General features: G+C 38.6%; 1 protein-coding gene across 1 annotated transcript in view; it reads left to right on the plus strand.

The window, feature by feature from the left end:
- Positions 1-20,140, plus strand: part of PCCA (propionyl-CoA carboxylase subunit alpha) — a 292,472-nt gene that overhangs the window by 158,860 nt on the left and 113,472 nt on the right. The window lies entirely within an intron of this gene.

The following is a 20,140-nucleotide window of genomic DNA, read 5'->3' on the forward strand; positions in this document are numbered from 1 at the left end:
TCTGAGCAGAGAAGGCAGCAGAGTCTGACCACATGAAGTTTGTAAGACTAGAGTAAGGTCTGATTTTTCTGATTCAGACCAGATTTCAGTGAAGCTAACAAATCTTCTCAGTACAGGGAAGATCACTTTCTCTTGCCATGATGGGGTGTACTTATGTTGAGCTCAGCTTTCAAAGGATGGTCTTTTCTGTCTGCTGAGGCATATGCAGCTCTGGAATGAATCCTTCAGAAGTTGAGCCTTAAAATTTTCTCCAAGTGGTGGCTGAGTGTGGTTCATGTTGAATAGGTCGTGGTTTCAATCCACATACATTGTTAAATCTACTTGTTTTTGTGATAGTAAAGCTGTGTGTTTGAGGCCAAGTAAGGACAAGATAATGCAGAAAGTCTTACTGGTGAGTAACTTCTGAAGAAAACCAAACCCGATAATGATACCCTTTCTGCAAAATCATGCAGCTTCTTCAGAGGAAAAGTCAAAGAAAGGCAGAATGAGGTCAAAGGGTTGTGCAGTCTCCTGGACAGTGTTCTCCATTCCTGAGAGCAGTTAGTGGACTCCCTCTAGAGGAGACTGAGGACCGTGGAGCATGGAAGTTACTGCAGTCCCATCAAGGATCCTTCACAGCATGTCCTTGATTTATCCAGACAGCCTCTGACTTGTTTTTGAAGGTGTTCCATGTCATGGGTACGTTTTAGGGAGCAGGACTGTGGCCATAGAAAGCATATCTTTATTGGTATGGCTGCAGTCTGTTTGAAAAATATTAGTAAACAAAAAGTGCAGAGTAGGAACCTGTGCTACTGGCAGCAAATCAAAAAGGCCAGTTGTGATCTTGGATGCAGTTCACTGTGGCAGAATTGGGCGTTTGGAGTCTGTGTGAATTTTAAATCCATGTTGGAGGATGTAAGCAGGTTAGACAGACTGTATGCTCCAAAGTTGATCCATAACATTCTCCTAATGGTTTGGAAAAGTATGTTGACATGTTGATCATAATTTTCAAAATTTCAGCTCTCTGGCACGATTTATGTTGACAGCATTTTTTTCTTTTGCATGCACTGAAAACAGTTTTTGTGTAAGGAATTGCACTGAATAGTATTTTGAAATCATGCATTATTTCTTCTAAACTTGTCACAGCTGTGAAATAGATAGTTTTCTGCTGAACTTGACTTATATACTTTGGTTTTGGTTTGTTTTCTTTTCCCATTTGGGAGCCATATTTATAATATGCATTCTTTTCACAACAGCAGGGGTATTTTGGGTTCCCTTTTTTCCCCGTGATTTATTCAGCCCAAGGTCCGGATTGTTATTCTTCTAGTCAGATAGATAGAAAGAAAGAACCATGCTTGGAAGTCTTCACAGAAGCTCCACCTTTCACTATCAGGGCTACTGAGACTGTAATTAGAGGAAATGCAGCTGAGTGAGATTAAGGAATCGGTCCCAGCCTGCTCCTCCCTTGGTCTCTGCCTTTCCTCTTCCTCCCCCAGGTATGCCAGGGGGTGATTTTGTGGTTTCTACTCTGGTTCTTCTAAAATGACCCATATTGGTGTTGAAACAGTTTAATAATACTTTATTTTAGATTATTCTGACAGAGGCAGGTGAAGTACTCATGACAAGTGAAATTATTCTGAAAGAGGTACAAGAGTGGGAACGTGTAGCAAAGAGGAAGAGTTGAGCAGAGGATGGCTCGTAAAAGGGATGCAAAGAGTGGGCATTAGCTCTGTGCCACAGATCAGACTAGTAGCACCTTCACGATGGGGGTTCTCCTCTACGGTTCATGGTATTTGCAGGGGTGTGACTGGAAAACACATACTTTCCAACCCTCTGGGTGACCGAATTATCAACTGTAAGGTTCTTGCTGGAACACGCGCTGATGATCAGTGAGCTATTGCCTCATTAGGATCAAACACCCAACTTTCTTCAGCTAGATTCAATTAGACACGACCCCTGTAGTGGAGTTCTTTGTTGTAGTAGTTTCTGTGGCGTTGAGGTTAATACAGGCCACAAGCCGAAGGCCAGTTTGCCTTTCCTGTGTTAGAATAAATTGTATTATGATTTGGGTGGAGCACCCACAGGTGAGTTTCCACTGTCTATGTTGCTGTGTGCCCCTGCCCTCACCAACAGTCTCCTAGGATTAATTTGCTAACCATTAGCTAGAACAGCTGCTGGAGACGTGTACATGCTCAGAGTTACAGGAATATAGACATTTACTTTTGTGATGCAATTGAATATTTAGAGCATTTTCTGTCATTTTTAAATTTTATTTTATGGTTTGCTGTTTAACCAGTTTTCTTGGGGAGTGGGGTGGTTTGTTTTTTGTGGGGGGTTATTTTTGCTTGTTTTTTTGGAAAGATGATTAGCTAATGAAAATGCCTGGTATTTTGTGAGCCAGTTACTAATGTGAATATTTCACTGTGATATCCAGATAATAGGGGCACGTTTCCTACAGGAAAGAGCCATGAATGATTGATGATTGTTTCATTGTTCAGCTTTCAGTTATTTTACCTAGGACTTTTCCTACTTATTCCATAGTCCAGTTTATTGTGAAACTGGTGCCACCCACAGCTGCTGAACAGATTTACAGCACCTAGTAAAATCCCAAGGTCTCCTAGACAGAACTCGATCTTGTTTCAAGTGGAAACATATTTTGGCTGAAGTGAATCCAGCTTACTTTACATCTGTTTGATGTAGTTAGCCTTTGAGACCAAAAATGATGTTGTACAGTTGAATCTTCACATTTTGGCTTCAGACTTGTTTTCATTAGTGGGTTGGGAGGGGAATAGGAGAGTGACTCTCCAGGTGTGGCTACATCATGCTATCTCATGGGTCTACTAATGTGATGTTTATACTTCTAAACCCAATTGCCTACAGCACTTCCTATGCATTGCTTGTGTTGGCTGCAAAGGGTATTTTCCTAATTTTTCTATGGGTTTTACCCTTTCATCGTTTATGACTTGGAAAAAACCGGTGAGGCTGTATGCCCATATTACCTGATACTACATGCATAAAGATGGTAACACATTGGAAGATGTTTTATATTGCTAACAAAAAACCTGAAGGTTTTTCTTGCTTGTGTATTTAATAAAGTCGACCGGGATTAGGGAGTCTTGAGTTAAACTCCTGACTATTCTTGTGGGACTTCAGAGAAGTCTGTTAGATTGGGCTTCAGTTTACAAAGAGACAAAATGGCCTTAACACTTCAATGCGTTATTGAGGTTTTGTAAATGTTTATTTATCAATATTATGAAGTATTTTGAGACCTAAAATGGATGATGCTTTATAAGAATAAAATAATGGTTTCACAGGAAGGGTAAGTGTATAGTGAGAAATTACAGATAAAATACAAGTGAGTTTTTGTCAAGTTCTGGAATAGCTAGGCTTTCTGTGTTTTAAAATTCTGAAAATCCTGGGGTCCAGTGCAGTGAACATAACACGACCGGTGAACCACAAGAACAGAAATGGGTATATTTAGCTTTTTATTTATTGAAGTATTGTAGGTACATGTCTAGATTGATTTAGTACTGATCTATTGATGTAGATCCTGCGGTACACTTGGTAATGATGGTTCAGATGCCTGCTTTGCCTTGCCTTGGCATTATTAGGGCAGTAAGGGAGCTGCTCGGAGAGCAGTGGAGTCCCACACCTCTCAGGCATGCTTGCTTTCACATAAACTACACCTATTACCCTGCTGGAGCCTGGGACAGAGCCAGCTATTTGTCAGCCTAGGGCTTCCCCATATGGACGAAACGGTCAGCTGCCCTATAGGAGAGCTTTCTGGCTCTCCTGCACTGCTGGAGCAGCACAAAATAAGGTTATGTTACATTAATTTCAAAAAGAAGGAAGATGATGTCAGGAAAAATCACTGGAGTCATCTGAACTGGCCTCTTGGAAAGGGGGAAAGTTCTTACTGGCAGCACAGTCACCGGCACTGCGGAATTACATCAATTGCATGATGTGATTCCTCCCCTGCCCCCGAACTGCAGTAATAACATGAACAGTTATTGCCGGTACAGCTAAATATTTATACTTTGCCTTACCCTACAAATACCCTCTAGTGTGATATAAAGATAAAATACTTTGTTTTCATTTGGTAAGGATGACTTAGTCCAGCCCACTTGCAGCTTTCTTCATTCCCTCGCTTTGGAGTTATGCAGTCATCCTTAGCTCATGAAAATAACACTGTCTTATCCTTACTGTTCTGGTCCCCTGGTCAACAAGTCAAGCATTCTTTTCATGATTTACTGTTATGCCTTTGAAAGGCCTCCATATGTTTATGTAACTACTGCAGCTTCAGACCATTATTCCACTGTGTGTGGGGGGCTTTTTCTTCCCCTCCCCTCCCCCGCCCCATAGTCTAGCCAGGTACTAAGACTTTGTTCTCCCTTTTTTTGTGTGATACCCTTGTTTATAATGGGCTCTCCTGATTGTAACAACAGTCTCATGTCTTTAGGTGTTACTTAATGTTGTTCTTTTGACCTGTCATATATAATTATTTAAATTTTTTTTGTAACCTTGTTTTAATCACTGCTAAACCAGCTGCCCTATATAATATTTTAGCTGCCTTTAGAAGGGTAAATAATACCAGATAACTGAGATTGCTCAGTTACTTATCATGGAAAGAGGATTGTATGTGCTAGACACAAACAAGTAGATGCAAATATATGAAACGGGTAGATTTGGACAGCAGAAATGAACTTTTATATAAAGTACAAAAGTTGAAATGAGACACTTCAAAGTAGAATTTATGACTGTTTCTACAGAATGTATGTGTCCTATTTGTTCTTTGATTGGGTTAAATTAATAGAATCAGAATTAATAACTTAAGTAATATAAAGTATTTATATAGTTGTTTGAAAGCAGAGCCATTGTTCCATATGATTCATGAACATAATTACAGAAACAGAACAGTTTATATGGGAAATTTTCATAGCCTGTTATCCCTATGTCAATTGTAGGGATAAAGGGGTCCTGAGCACTCAGGAATCCATGCTTCCTCAGTCTTTAGAATTGATAACAATTTTGAAATCATAAATATGATAAAAATATGATTAAAAAAAGATAATAAAAAGTTTGAACCATGCTGCACATCTCTTGGGAAGGTCCCCAAAGCACCAGTATGCATCTTGCTGAGGTGATTGCTGGTGGGAAAGCCATTCGCCAAAGTAAATGGGTCTGGCTAAGTCTCTGTTTATTTTTTATTTTCACCATGTCTGCTGGGAAAACAGCAGCTGCTGTAGGAGCTTTATAGCTTCTGTGGCTACTTTTCACTAAATATTGAAACTTGTATTTATGTAGTATACATATGTATTTTCTGTTGTGTTGCCATATTCCTGGCCCTTTTCTCATCCATGCTTTGCTTCCAACCTCTTCTTCTGCAAGATCCCCTCTTTACCACATGACCTCTTTTTCTTTCCTTTACTTTGATCCCTTTGAGCCCAACAATTCTTTCCTCTCATGCAGGTTTACACCTCCTAAACCTGTTCTTTAATATTTGCCTTGTGTGTAAAAAGTGTGCGCATGAAACCATAGAACTAACAAGGTGTGTGCTAATCGCCACATGCTCCCTCATCATTTTACAGCTATTTTTAGCATAGGTTTTCCTCTCCATCTGTATATTTATTTGGAGTTTTGAAGGGCAGAAATGAAGTTGTGTTGGAGATTTTTATGGAAGGGCAAAGTTTTTTCTTTACTTTGTGGGACGCTAAGCTCAGTAAATGCAGGTGTAACTGCATTCATGTGAGAAGTTTTATTGATGTTTCTTTCCTAGGATTACTAACATAAAAATGATAAGCATGAATGTCAGCACCTTGCCTTGTGAAGTTCCTTGAGGCACTGATTGTGTCCTACTGTTTGTTTATGTAGTGTATAGCTTATTCTGGATGCTGTTGCAGTAGAAATGTTGTCAACAAAATATATGGGAAGAAAAAGTCTTTCATTCGATATTGTCTGCATACTTTTACATGTATGTGTCTTGATTTGTCCATTCTTTAGCATGCTCGCTTCATTCATGGTTCACAAAGGCTGTAGTTAAATATAAGATATTGATTGAAGGGATAGATAATTCATTTATACCTTTGTTATCGAGTATTACAATTTTCAACCGTTTCTTTTTTCCTTTGATTCAACTGCAAAAGTGGGATGGGACACAGAATGGCCTCATTATTGTAGGAGTATTTCTCTGTTCCCTGCAATGATTCCAAAAGCTCTTGCACACTTCATCAGTATTATTGTAATTCTTTGGCTGCAGGATATTTGGCAGCTGTTGCACCCCACTGGCAAATCCTATTCAGACTTCACTTCCATTCACCATTGCCATTGGAGAATTGATTTCTCTCTCCTCTGCTCTAACCTTTCCCAATTCATTTTGGATTGTTCAATGTGAAACATTTTAATTTCATATCATACAGCCATTCAGCTCACAATCCTTTTTTAACCTGTCACCAGGGTAACAGCATAGCATGCTTTCTTTAGGCAATCAAGATTTTATTTCACATGCTTAATGTTGCATTAAATGTTTGCATTTTGTTTAACCCTCTTAAATACTTTGAACTGTGAATATATTTTGCAGAGTAATGAAGTCTGATTTCAGTGTCAAGACTTCACAGAAATTGCCTTACTTAAAATAAAAAACTAAGAAATCAGAAGATGAATACAGTAATGAGAAGATTATTAATAAAAATCCCAAATGGCTGAAAGAGGCAAGCATGCATAGAATGGCAAAAATATTTTTCTTCTGGCAAAACCTTCCAGAAGCTTATATTACAATTTTTAGACCTACACTTCAGGACTACTTTTACCTGTAAGTGCTTGTAATCAAATAAATGCAAATATAGGATTAACCATCCAATAACATGACTTTAAGAACGGAAATGTCTTGCCTTTAGATGTCAACCTGCTTCAAACTGCTTGCCAGATATGTGTGTGGAACTGTAAGCTGAATAGCAAGTGATTTATATACACCAGAATTAGAATTTATTGGGATGATGCAGTTGATTAAAGAAATACAGAATTTTGAAGTGTCTGTGTTTTCTGTACATGCAAATCGTCATGGCATGAAAAGCAGGCTATACTCATTTTATTGGAAATAAGAATAATAATGAATTTAGAGTATGTTATCATAAGTGATTACAAAAATTAAATGAAATGGACATCTCCATATATGAAAAAGTGTTGATGTCTTTCAACTGTGACCTTACAGAGCAAGTCCTGCTTGGTTTGGTAAAGGAATAGGACCAGCTAGGTTTGTCCCCATTTGTTTAGGTGGAATTTAAAAAGTCTGTAGGAGATGTCCTTAAAACACCCAGATTTTCATATCCTACGTCTATGATTATAATTACGGGGTTTTATCTGTCATTTTCTAGTCTATTATGTAGCTATAAAAGGAGGGGGGGGGGGGAGTGCAAAATTTATTTTAACATGAGTGAAACTCAAGAAGATGGCATTGCAAATAAGCCCAGACTTTACTTACTTACACTGAAATAAACCCACTGTAATAAAAGCACTAATAATACACATTTTAACACATAGGAATACTAATTTTACAGTTTCTTATTTGCAAAATACGTCATATATTTGTAGCATTGTTTTAAAAAAAACAAATACAGAGTGTTTGCATTGCATTACTGTACTAGCTGAAGTGTTTGAGTTTGCATTTGATATAGCTCTTTTTGGGGAGATGGCTGCTTATTATAGATCAGACCCATACAGTTGACTTTGTTAGAATGTTCTTTCAACAGCATATAACTAACTATACAAGGATAGACGTGCAGTTTCTTCTATTAATTTCCAAGCTTTCTGTCCACTTTCCTTTTTTCCCCTAGTTGTACTATAAGCTACCAAATATTATTACCTGCCAAAAGAGGTTTGGCAGTGTTTTGTTACTGAATTTTGCAAAAGGAGCCAAACATATGGTAACAGTTAATTTATTGGTTCTTCTAACCTCAAGGGAACTCTTACAGAGAGCATATTACCTTTTTATCTAACACATTTTAAATAAAAGAGCTGTGGCTTGACATTTGATATGCCAGTATAGAAGCTAACATTCAGTGCGGTTATGCTCAATTCAGTCTTGTTTAAGGATAAGATTGAAAGTGTAAACATACAAGATTGAGCTAAGACTTCTTTCTTTTCAACTTTTAGAGAGGCAGGTCACTTCTGCTTAGTTTTAGAGAGTGTGTGTGTGTTTAATTGAAAATATTGAAGAAACATTTTCACAAGAAAAATGAGTCTTTGTCTCAGAAGTCTTGGAGAGCTCTTTATTCACTTTCTTGTTCAGATATTCCTGGTATGTGCATTAACAAGTGATAATAAAAAGCGCAGTATTTTCCATTTCTTTATATGTAAGAACACAAGCCTTTTTGTTGCTTTGTGACAATGCAGATTTGTGTGATTCTAATGGGAGAAGTATTTGAGAGGTTACACTGGTAATTGTGCTGCTTCACTATCTGGGAGTTGAATCTCATGGCTGAGATTTGCACAACTCAAAATCAGTGATTTACATTTGAGGTATCGCTCTTTCTTCCACCTTAGATGCTCTATGTTTTTGTCTTTGTAACCTGGTGTTCTGAATCTTAAAACTGCATGGGTATGTCATCGTATTTCAGAGAGCATACTTGGGATAGATAGCGCCTTAAATAAAAAATATCCTGTTTTGTGTTGGCTCATAGTAAGTATTTAAAGGCCTGGATATTTTCCCCTGAATCTGTGTTGAGAACACTCATATGACTGTTCCTTTTGTGATTATGGACGAATCTTTAATATCTTCCACAGACCATTCTTTAGTGGTTTACTTCTCTGTGTAATTAGATGTGGTGCTTGGAGTTTGTTTTGGCTGTGGCTTCCCTTTAACATGTATCTTCAAAGCCTGTAGTGTGAGAAAGACTGGGCAGGAAAGAACAGCGCAGGACCCGTTCTTTTGAAAGCAGGGATGTTTACCTGTTGACTTAGAAAGGAGATGATGACAGGTCCTTATCCTGTCTCTCGGTGGTGCTTTGTAAAATTGGTCTTGCTGTAGGTAGTAGTGTGATGATAAAAAGAATTTATTTGCCTATTGCGTTCTAGATTTAAAAAGCACTTCAGAAAAATCTGGCGTATTTGTTAAATTTTATCCTTCTCAGGCTTTATGCTTTTGTCTTTACCCCAGTGTTGTGGTACATATTTCTGAGGCTCCTCTCTCTGCCATGGGTGGTGATGCCTTGGTCACATAGTAGTGATTTTCTCCAGGCCCTGCTGCCCATTCTTCTGCAAAGCACTGAAATTTAAAGCAGGTCCTCATCTGGCTGCACCCAGCCCTTAATGTGCTTAGATAAGGGAGATGCCATAAACCAACAGCTTTTCTATGTTCACTTCCTTGAACTAGTGAGAGCACTTCTCATCTAATTCCTACGTTTTCCCCACACCCTGCTGCAGCAAATCCTTTTTTCTCGTTACTCTTATCCTCAGGCAAATCACAGTCATTTTAAGATGTTTATTAATATTAAGTCCACTTTATTCCTCTATTAGTTGTGATTTTTCCACTCTTTGATCTTGGACATTGCGTGTCTGTCTCTACTACAGGCTTCGTTTTCACAAGTTGTAACACCTATTAAGTGAACTGTTCTGAGTGACTTGAGTGAATCTCCATTCCAGTGATTTCCAAAGTTGTGCTAGTCGTATGGCTACTAAAGCTTCAGGCACCTTACACTGGGTATTACATCACCATTCCACAACTCTCTTAAACTTCCTCAGCTTTCAGTCATCTGTATGTGTCTTCCCTGAAGTAAGGGTTAGTGAGAGCTCATAGCATTTTGCTGTTTCACACTTCAGAAAAGTTGGATTGCCGTGAGAGATGCTTGTGTGCACAGCCTGTAAAGGGAGCACAACTCTTCAGAAACAAGGCCAGCTCGTCTCACACAGGAAGGCCCAGAAGGGCCTGCAGTCATTTGCATTTTAGGGAAATTATGTTGGATATGGAGGAGACGTTTGGCTTAGAGAAAACATGGCTGTTGTGTGTGAGTTCTCTCAGCAGGAGAGCACAAAGGAAGGGTTGGGGTTGAAGGCGAAGTTGTGAGAACCGTTTCTGAACATCTTCTGAAGGTATCCTCTCTCAGCTGCCGTACACTACTTCTGAAGGTGTATTTTGAAAATACTTTGGCTCTTCCCTTGCTATTTGGTTTGTTTCTTTACTGTTTATTGATAGTTTTCTATGTAAATTTTCAGGAGATACCGGTGGGTATAGTTGCAGACACTGGATCAAAACCAGTAATGTATGCCATGTCATGTTTGTGCAACAGCTTTACTTTTACATTTTCTGTTCAAAATGTGTCTGTTTTTTCTGTATCAGAAAAAATAGTCTTTTTGAACATCCTTTTGACCACAGACAAATTGTTTACTCATAGTTGTTTATAGAATATGAACATTCACAGAAAAATACAGTTTTACATATTAGCTTGCTAAGAAACAGTACTGTATTTTTAAACAATGTGCCATCATATTCATTAATAATTGGATGTGTAAGATCTCACGTTTAAGAAAATGTGTTTTCTATAGCATATAACAATGTTCCTATATTATACAAAGGTGTGTATTATATATATTCTAAATGGGTCATGTTATTTATATATATTATGTGTGAAAAATGTTTTGAATTTAGGAAATTTATTTCTTTGCCTTGTGAATTATTGAACTACCTTGATTAGTGCTAATTGTCTTGGTGAAAGGCAAGGAAGGAGAAAGATTTTCTAGTTAAGTACGTTGTAGAAGTGTGACTGCATTCTTGTACTATTTTCATACCTTATTTAACTATGTACTGTTGATCATTAAATATTGGAGTAGATGGGTATTTGGGCCACCTAGTATGGCCATTTTTATGTCCCCATGGTATATTGATCATGGTTCTTCCAAAATAAGCAGAAGGAAATCTAAGTAGAATCCACTTTGTGTGAAACTTCATGTGCAGTTGTGTTACTGCCACTCCTTGGGTCCATCCCACCTACACAGCCTGGCTTCTCTACTTCAGCTTTAGTCAGCAGAAAGCTTAGTGGGCTAAAGTCTCTTCTATTAATACCGAGATGAGGCCCTAGTTGTTACCAATTTTTTTGTCCTTCACAATCAACCCTAGTTTAACTGATAATTTATTCTGAAATTCATTCACATCTGATGCATATAACTTCAGCTAAGTAGGAAAACGGCACACAATTTTTTTTCTTACTGGCTTTCTTCTCTTTTACTTTTGAGACCGTAATATGAACAATGACAGGGTCCTATTAAAAGGATGAAAATATATGGAGGGCAGTAGAGATTTATCTTTTGAATACTCGTGACTTTGTTAAATAACAATTTGAGCCTGGGTTTCCGTGGCCCAGATTCATAGTGCCTAAGTAATGTAAAAAATACAGGTAAGCGTCACCTAAAGGTGATTCAGCCTATCTGAGGTCTAACTCGTTGTGGAGAGGCACCTTTCTCTTTCCATTATTATAAAGGGAGAAGATGGTTAATACCAGGTGGTGAAAGCTCAGTGGTGCAAACTCTGGATCTAAGTTGAAAGTGCAGTAGAAGAACTGTTGAAGGCAGTGAGTCACTGGAGCTCTGCTATTTGCTATAATTGTCCAGACATGGAAAACTAGTACTTTTTGAAGATATGCATGTTTTATGTTTTTAATGAACTCTTGGGGTTTTTCTCATCTGATATTTTTTTCTCTCTTTAACTTAACAGAATTAGTGGCATTGATTTTTTTCTGTAGGAAGCTAGTGCAGAAGAAATTGAGAGCAAAGCTTTAGAGTCTGTGAAACATGCCACATTTTTTATATGTTAGGGAGAGGAAGTAGCTGTCACATTGCCTGTTGGAAACTGGCTTGAGCACCTCTAGCCTAATGCTCTAATCACATTTGTCTGTGGTTTGGTGGATACATCATTGATATTAGTGCTGTCACTCAGCACTAGTTCTTGTGTATGCGGTAAAGAAGCATCTCTTTGAAAAGCTAGTCACTGTCTAGAAAAACATATTGTTGCAAATCAATCACTGCTCTTGGTCAGTTTCTGTTTCTTACACTATGGCACATAGGATGGCTAGTAAGGGAAAATCTGACCAACCTTTTCTGGGACTGTGCACTGTGCATTCTATGTGTTACCTGAATTAAGTCTCATAGAGGAGAAATCAGAACAGATATGATCAGTACAGCTGTATTACAAAAGTAATCTCATTGGCATGAGATGGTTAAGCTCTTGGATATACTCTTTTGGTTCTGTTGCAACAAGTTTGCAGGAGGTGGCAAGTTCTGTGTAATGGGTGAGCTCTTAAAATACTCTGGAATGCTGCTGAAATCTGGTACAAGCATTGTGTTTTCCAACATGCACAAAAAAATGAGTAGACTTCAGTTTGAAGTTAACAACCTTTGGGATATTGCATATGTTAACAGGCTTCAGAGAGACCAAGTCAAATCATTGGTACTACCGACTGGTGGAAATTCCATACTTCTGGCAATATAATCTGGTTGGTTCTGAGGAGGCTGACAGATCAAAACGGAACTGTGATAATAGTTTCATTTAGGTCTCTCACCTAAACCTTAAACACAGGAAAGATAGCATTCAATACATAGTTTTTAACAGTAACATCAAAAAGATATTTGGAGGTGATGTTCTATAAGAAGGGATTTTCAGTTTGACTCTAATACATTTTGTTGATCGGTGGTTTTTTTTGTTGTTGTTCTAAGCTTAATATAGTGTATAATGTTTCCCTAGTTTGCACACTGTGTGTTTTGCACTGTGTGCCTTGAAGGCTGCTGTTCTTACTTGCAGTGCTGTTGCCATATTTCCTCAGAGGCGGCTTTATTCTGATGTCTTTCTTTTTCCTTGACTGTAGTAGTTGTCTCTCACTCCTGAGCTGGTGCTGCATTTAGTAAGTTGGGCAGGTGCTGACAGGTTTCACTGTATTTGGTCTTACAAACTTTATTCTTTAAAGAGGTGTTGTGTTTCAGTAAGATGTTACTATTGCCTTTAATGGTGGGTATGACAGTCTATGGGTGCAGATATTTATCTCTGAATAAGAGATGGGTTAATTTGTTTTTTGGGGATTAACCTTGTAAATTACTGATAGTTGGAGAATTGGGGATGTGTTCAAACAGATGATACTATATAACAGGACAGAGGCAGCACTGGAATGTCAGGCCAAGATTTTTTTTCAACATGGAAGTTTTAACTCTGGTTCTAAAGTATGTATTTTCTCGTCAAAATTGGCAGAATGATTTTTCACATGTGCTGCACTGTGCTGTGTTCTTATTGCTTTCAGCTGTGAGGAGCTGGCAGTTGCTAAGCACTTTTTAACATAACTCTTTTTCACTGGGGCAAATAAATAAGGGGGCTTGAGCCTGAATTTAAGTATCAAGTTTTTGTTTACCTTTTAAACTATGGCACAATATCTAAACTAAATACTGAGCTTATGGTATTGAGGGAGTGCAATTGCAGAAATTGTCATTAACATTGAAATACCTTTATGTGAATAAAGGATTCTTCAATATTTAATCTAGCTGTCATTAGTGTGTGTACCAGTACAAGTGAATTTCTAGTTGATGATGAGGAGCTGTTACTCTGGCTGTATGTATTTGACTTATGATTAGTTCTAGTCCAGTCCTGTGAACTGAATGTGCATTTGTAGCTGAAGTATGTTGGGTGCAGTTCTGGAACCTGGCTTCTGTCTTCCTTGCATCAGACAAGAACCTGGTTCCTGTGTCCCGAGACTGTTCTGCACTGTGATCCAAAGCAGTGTGTAAGCGCAGACAATTGGGATAATTTGCTTTGAGAACTACTCCCAATCTGAACTAGAACACTGATGTTCTCACACCCACTGTACATTGTCCTGATCACTTCTGAGATACTCTCCAGAACTGCTGAAAAAGTGGGTGAATAACTGAAATTCTAAATTCTGACAAAAGGGGTGATGGATTAAAGCAGCAAATGTATTTTCAACTCAGGTTTGCAGTGGTCAGTGGCAATTTAGTTCGAGATTAGTAGGCTACAAGTCAGGGGTGTTTCACTCCTGGGATGACTACAGCAAGCCTAACATGGAGTTTTCCTCTATATTTCAAAAAATAGAGTGTGGAAAAGCGTCTGATGTGTAGTTGTAAAACTGGATGACTATTAATGTATCAAACTTATCAGTAGGTAATCTTTCAATAATTTCACCTCCATTTTCATATTAGCAGTTTAGAGATTCCTTGCTGCCTATTTTTACCATGCACAGGAAATGTGTAATATTCTAAACTTAATGCACAGTGAAAAATAGCACATTAGTACTGGGCACAGCCATTGTTTGAATGGAGGTACAGGAAGCAGGCTGCCCAACAAGCAGCTACATCCCAATACAGTCATGTTATATGGAAGGATATAACTGCTGCTGGATGATGCTGATAGAAGAGCTGTAGTCCTCTCTACTGCATCCCAGTGAATTGTTCTGAAGCTCTTTAATCATTAAAAGACAGTGAGATAATTATTGTGAGACTATTCCTAAATATCGGCACAAGAAGAGAAAATGTTCGAGAAAATGCAGGAAAGTTTGTACAGGAAATGGAGTTTGTCATTTTCCTTTTGTGGAGCGTGTTATTATTGCGAGCTTTTCCAACTGCCCAAAGTAAACTCTTATTGAAAATAGAGGGTGTTAGAGAGACACAAAGTAGTAAAATTAAAAACTTTAATAGAAGAGAAATAGGCCAGAATTTTTTTTATGACAAACAGATTTTCAGATTTTTCTTTCTATAACAATTTCAGCACATGCAAGTTAATACTGTTGACTGATCTGATTTAAAATGCCTTCTTGCAAGTAGTTCTTTCTTTGGTAAATAGTTTTGCTGATATAGGAAAGATGGTTTGAAACAACAGATTGGAAGCACAGGCTTGTACATTACATGGAAAATAAATGTCTTTTCTCTGTGCTTTTGAACACATGATTTGAATCTTCCTTGCTTTGCATCTCACAAGTGCTTGCAATGAGACAAGGAGCAGCATCTCTTTTTATCCAGCATTACTGCTTGTGCTGTTTCCTTTTTCCAAGAGAAACCAAATGCTGAAGTAGACCCTGGCATGTCATAGGAGGGGAAATGAGTTTCAGATATCATGTTTTAGATTTATTTATTTGTAATTTTCAAGGTATGCTGGCACCTGCTGAAGGGCTGGGCAGTCTGACCCTCCCCTGAAATTGAGAGGTCTTGGGCTGGACTTAACATGCTCCCAGGATTGCCTTGTGTTTCGTCCAGTTTGTTAAATGCAAAGTGCGTAGAAATTTCCTGGCATGGGACCAACTGCCAAAATTCTTTGTCTCAGAGGATGCATCATCAGGCTGCAAAGCTGCATTTTCTGAGTCTCCATGAATCTCTCATTCCTTCCTGCCATCAACAGGGTAGGATGATGACTCCCCTAATGCCTGGGCCCTGGCTCTTTCTCTTGAGAGGTGGGAGATAATGTGAACCCTCACTGGCTGAGGGAGACCTGATAACCCAGAACTTTCATTCTTTGGATATGTACATGCTGCAAGCATGAACTTGTTACAGCAATATAGGCAATAGCAGTAATCTTGCTTCCTTTGCCTGGTACGCTTAAAGCTAAAAAAGCCATAAAAGATTTTTTTGAGCAGCATAGAATTGTTGATGTTTGCCTGCGTGCTCTGAGCACACATTTTCTTTTTCAGGTGATGGAGACAGCTTTGGCAGAGGAGCCCCTAGTTCCCGCCCCCTGCCAGGCTGCCGAGGGAGCTAGCTGGGAAGCAGTCCGGTTACAGTGACCTCTTGCAGGACCCAACTGCTGCACACTTAGGAGTAGAAAAGGATGAGCCAGGGTGAGCTCAGGTTGTCTGCAGGGTTACTTACTGGTTAAATGAAGATCAAAGGGGTTGAGCCATACACACTTAGATCTGTGTAGCTAAATTCACCCTAGATTTATAAGATCTAGTTTTAACTGTTTCAGTATTTTGCCTTGATCTGGGGTTCCCTTATTAAGGCACTGGAGGTTTTTATTGGGCACTTGATTGCAGGCCCTTAGGTCAATGCAAATCGCCCAAAAGGCTTCTGTTAGAGGAAAAGGAAGCACCCAGATGTACACTGTTTTGAATCAAAGCACAGTGCACTCTGTAGCATCCTTTTAAAACGGTGCTTTTTATTTTGTAGTTTACTTTCTATGTAACTGATTTTTTTTCCTGTGGTCACTATTCAGATAGAGTGCATGGCTATAAATATGCATATTTTTTATTGATCTAAATTTAATATGTAAGAAAATGTAATGTAAACCCATTTTGACATAACCCGTGAGTAATTATTTCACCCTTTGTCTGATCAGCTGGCACACAGGCTAGTAGTGGTTATAATTTTGTATGACATATGCAGAACTATAATTTACTCTAATGATGGTATATTTTCATACTCTAGGTGAAAAGGGTATATGTATACGTATGCACAGATAAAGCAGAAAAAAGGAAACCCCATTTTTATGTTAAAGTGTATGTAATATAGGTAGATGGATTAATCTGAATATATGTAGAAAATGTGTGTGAATAGATGTAGAAAATACTTCAAATTGCTGAATAAAATATTCCCAGATTCTTAGGTTCCTTTCACATAATTTTTAGTTCTTAAAATAATCCTGTGAAAGTGCTGCTTTTATCTTTTCTGTGCAACGATGAACTTTTATGTTGGAAAGTGCTGAAAGTACTCAGATAGTAAAGCTTAGATTTTTGTTTTGTTTGGCAGTACACTTCTGTTTAGAATTCTTTTAATCTATCCATCCCCTGCTTTTATATTCATCTGATAGTTGAAGGTTCTGTGAAGGATATTTCTTTGTATATGAACTTATTAAACCAATAATGCTCAAAAGCGTGAGATTTACTTCCCCTTTTCCTTTTTTTACATCATAAGATAGGCTCTTGTTTGAGTTGTTAAATTTCTATTTGCCTTTCTTGAGTTTTTTTGGGGGGAGGGCAGAGAAAATAAGAAACAATTTATATGGTAGATCTAAAGTTTCATTAAAATTGCTTATGCCCTGTCCCAGGCATTTTAAGTGGGCCATCTGTCTAAACATCTCTCCATTTTTTTCTGATCATTTCCTCGACTTATTCATGAGCCATGGGAGGGCTCCTTTGTAGTCTCCATGTAGCTGGTTCAGTCTACCCCCACTGAATACATCTATGTGCTTGCATAACATATCTTTTCACAGTGCTGGAAATTCTCTGAACTTGGTTCAGATGAATGGCCCACTTTCTGAAGGTCTTTTTTTCTCCCCCTGCAAAGATTTGTATGCAGAAACTGACCTTGGTGGCTACAGAATCCAGCACATTATTCTTGATCATTTTACAGGCCACCTGCGGTGAAAGTTATGATGAAGGATTTCTTAATGATTCTTTGACCATTAACATTGTTTTAAGTCAATATTTCACTTTTATTTAACTGCTGAATAGGTAATTGCACAATTGAAAAACAGCTTCATGGAGTGTCATATAATGTGGTTTTCAAACACTTATAATCTTTCTTAATGGGAGAATTTGTTACGATAGTTTGGGATTTCTCTGTGTTTACGTAAAGTATTATGCAGCAAAAATATGAGAAGTGAAGAGAGTTTTAAAGTTTTTTTTCCCCCCAGATTAGAACTCACATTTTGAATTGGAACTAAAAAAAATCTATACTCAATTTCCTGACCCTTTAGGAGCTGGTGACATTTATCATAGCTCATTACATCATCAACAGTAATCAGGAGAGGGGAGTTTATTTGCCAGAAACTGCAGAAAATTGTAGTTTTATTGAGTTCCTTCTATCTCATTGGTTGATGACAGTCAAAATGGATGGGCTGGGGCAGAGTTATTACTTGACTTGCTTTTGTGAACGTCTGTTTTCTTTCATTATTTGTTTTTGACTAGAATAGATAATAGTTTAATTAGTGTCTGTTTTCCGTGAGCCCAGTAAGTGTGTGTCAATCTAAAATTCTTAGCAGCGGTCTGGTTTCCTCACTGAAAACTTGCAAAGAAAGCAGGGGCTATAATTGCTGCATTATTATAGAGTATCTCCCCCTCTCTCTCTCATGGCAGTTGGGGATAAACGGGACATAATACACTGTGCAATGTATGAAATAAATTATGGGACGGTGGCATCATCTGTACTTAAACAGTGACAGAGGTTAAAAATAAATAACCAAGCAGGCAGACACCGCTGTTTCTCTCTCACGCAGTTTACACTGTTTTGTAAGTTCAGTGCTTTTTGAGTAATGCCGTTATGACTTAGAGCCAGGCTATGACCATACTGTTTGTGCCCCTATTGCTCGTGATAGTACCCTTTAGAAGGCAGTATAGGGTACAGAGGTTCAGAACTGCCCGTTTCTGTACAGGGGGTTTCATAACATGCTTCTTCACCTGCCTCCTGTCACTGTGGCCACAGTGTTGCTGCCTTTGCTCTCTCCTCTTTGTGTGTGGTACTCCTGGCAAGGGACAACAGCATACAGCTCCCTGTGGCCCTGCATCCCATTCACATGGTGCTTGTCTCGCTGCTAAACTTGTGTCTCTTCCTGCAGCCAGTGATCTTTATATGTAAATAAAGTAATTTTTTTGACATTTCATTTGCCAAAACTGGGAGAAGAAAGCGAGGGCATGTTGAACCCTGTGAAAGACATATTGTGTGGATTCTAATCTAGGGTTGGAGGGGAAGTGCCTGAAGTTTTTTGTGTCTTTTCTGATGGTAAAAATGACATTATTTTTTCTTTCATTATTTTTTTTTCTCTGTAAATAGAGTATGTCAGATTTCAGCCCAGTATGTAGAATTTTTAAAAGTTACACGTTTTTTAAAATAGCCAGAAGTTTGGGAGGTTTTCCGTGAACTCTAGTGGAAAATATATTCAGAAGTCCAGATGTTTTCCCTTTGGAGGACTTAGAAGTATTCTCAGCTAAGGAAGCAACCTTGGCCAAGAGCAGAGAGATTATTTCCCATGCACTGAGACTTCTCAGGCATTTAAAAAAAATCCAAAACACCCACAAAAAAAAAAACAACAACCAAACCCAAACAAAAAAAACCCCACCACCTCCAAAAAGCCCCTTTCTTAGCCTGATAGAAACGTTTGCATTTCTAAAGTAGTTCACAGACTTGAGCAACTTCCTTTCCATAGCCAAGAAGCTTGGACTTTGATCCTTACTTTTGGACTTTGTGATCTTTACTAGTACGTAAAAACCCTACAACCAACCCTCTGAGTCCCATGAAAATGGAGTCTACTGCAAGATAAATTATTTGAAAGAAATTTGATTTTCATGAGCTAATGTCCATATCTGTCTTCGTGTAACAGTAGGTTACAGTTACAAAGCCACAGGCATTTGATTAGCAAGGCTGAAAAATGTCACTGTACAAATGCATTTAGCAATTCCAGGGGGGAAGTACAAGTTGCTATGTACTTGGTATTAGATGCAGCTCTGGATCTTGCCCTTCTGACCACCAGTGTTGCAGAAAGAGGAATTATATGCCTGTGTGGCTGTTTGAAACCCAGGCAAAGCAGTGATCATAGTCATGCCTTTCAAGAGGCATGCATCCTGTTTGGAGATACACTTGACAAAGCTCAGCAAGACAGGACTGAACAAAAATAATCCCTGCTGGAGAACAAGACTGTCTTTCCTTTGATGGCCAGCAGCCGGATTCATGAGGTCACTTCCAGTCAAATGCAATATGAAGCAGAGCTGTGCCAGCAAGGTTAGAGGGAATCTCATGCCACCAGTGAAGTGGATCTACTAAGCTGTGTTTGAGATGAGATCTTACCTCTTACACGAGAAATACGAAGTTGCTATAAACTGCTAAATCCTGTTGGTTATTGCAGTGGAGTGCCAAGGAGTGTTTAGCCAGACCCTGCCACGTTCCTCCTGACTGGTGCGCCGGTACCAGGAAGTGCAATGAAAACATCTCTCTGCTTGCTGCCTGCTACCTGTGCAGGAATTTCCTGTTCCTCCTCTTCAGGAACTCCCCTGTCTGTCGCATTTCCTATCAGCCAGTCTAAATGTTTTGGTGACATACAGAAATTTCAAGGCGAGGTGCTGAGAAATGTCATTGAGCCCAATAAGCCATAGATATTTCCTCAGATTTGTTGTTTTGACAATTGTCACTGTGTATTAAATGTGAAAGGTGACACTTGGCATCGTTAGTATGGGAACAGGTTATTTTCAATATGTTT

The sequence above is a fragment of the Falco cherrug genome, chromosome 2 (assembly GCF_023634085.1).
Source record: "Falco cherrug isolate bFalChe1 chromosome 2, bFalChe1.pri, whole genome shotgun sequence".
Classification (NCBI taxonomy): Eukaryota; Metazoa; Chordata; class Aves; order Falconiformes; family Falconidae; genus Falco; species Falco cherrug.